Source organism: Morone saxatilis, unplaced genomic scaffold (assembly GCF_004916995.1).
Source record: "Morone saxatilis isolate NCDOM2014 unplaced genomic scaffold, NCSU_SB_2.0 Contig1, whole genome shotgun sequence".
NCBI classification, from domain to species: domain Eukaryota; kingdom Metazoa; phylum Chordata; class Actinopteri; family Moronidae; genus Morone; species Morone saxatilis.
In genome coordinates, this window is record NW_023339651.1 from 17820418 (window position 1) to 17821863 (window position 1446).

General features: G+C 45.2%; 1 protein-coding gene across 1 annotated transcript in view; it reads right to left on the reverse strand.

The window, feature by feature from the left end:
- The window catches only part of LOC118334266 (ryanodine receptor 2-like), a gene marked incomplete in the record, with an annotated part of 114618 nt that overhangs the window by 104861 nt on the left and 8311 nt on the right, over nt 1–1446 (reverse strand).

Consider the following 1446-nt stretch of genomic DNA (forward strand, 5'->3'; position numbering starts at 1 on the left):
GTCTCTTCATCTCCATCCTCCACACGTCCCGTTGTTTGTTTTCTCCAGTGTTCCTCCGGATTTGTTCTGGTAGCTCGCTCCATCTCCCGCGATGCTGTGTTTAGCTCTCTTTGATTCGGCTCCTGGCTTAAGCGACGATCTGACTGTGGAGAGAATTTCCAATGTGCAGAATGATACCTTCGGTGTCAGTGAGAACATGTATCAACACGGATCAAACGGCAAACAAAGCCGCCCAGTTCCGCGCGCCGCACGACGAATTGCTGTGTTCACACAGACGTCGGCATTCCCCGTGAAATAAACGATCTCATCCTGTTGTTCAATTATGCAGCCAGAGCTCGTCAGTCCCCCCTTTCCTCTGCATTCAGCCTACCTATGTAGTCGCGTTGTGCTCCCCTGTCGGCTCAAACTGTCGGAAAGTATGTTCGCGTATTGATAACCACTGGAAGTCCGGTACTGCTCATTGTAGCCACGTTTCCATGAAACACATGATACTACACTCGCGGTATTCCCTTGGTCCTGGTGACTCCAGTTCGTCCACTTTATCTGCCAGCGACCTTACGTTCTCCAGTGATGACCTGCCAGTATGATAAGTTGATGATATTTTATGATTTTGGTGACTTGTGATAGGGCGTGTCCGTGCGGTGGGTCAAATTGTGATTGTATCCGCCAGAACACACAGATTGCTATAACTGCAGTGTACCTGCTCCATTCATTCGGCTCCAAACTTCACTTGTCTTGATAAGAGTCCCGCCCTGAACACATCTATGTGATAATATTCACTGATAGTGAGAGCGCCACCTAGTGGTGAAAGGAAATGTCATTTTTATACTTTTATTTATATCTTCCAGCAGATTGACCAGATCCAGCTGAAATTAAGTCAGAAGTTTCTTAGGACGATGATGATGATATCTTATGAATCTTAAGAATTTTCGAAGAACCATGTTGCCATGGCGACGCGGTGAAAATCAGCTTTTGTGTTAACATTTGAACACTTTTTGGGGGGCTAACCTATTGTCTTGGTCCCATACATGGGCACCCCCCAGAATCAGCCCCCAAAACACGTAAGACTGACATGTACGAAAATTGGCACGCATGTGTATCATGATCAGACAACCAAAAAAGCCTCTTGGACCCATAACCCAAACACAACATGAAGTCGGCCAATTTGACTTCCGTGGTCATTTTTGGCAATTTGCACACATTGTATTTGAACAAACTCCTCCTAGAGAATTTATCTGCTCACCTTTAAATTTAATCAGCGCAATCTAAAGACATTCCTGATTAAAAGTAGTGCAATTTACAACATTCCATCCGGCCCGTGGTGTGGCGTCCAATTTTGACGATTTGCTATGAAAAAGGAAGTTGTCATTTCTTCAGTGTACATGATCCGATGTCAACAAAACTTCACGTGTTTGATAAGAGTCGTGCCCTGAACACATCTACATG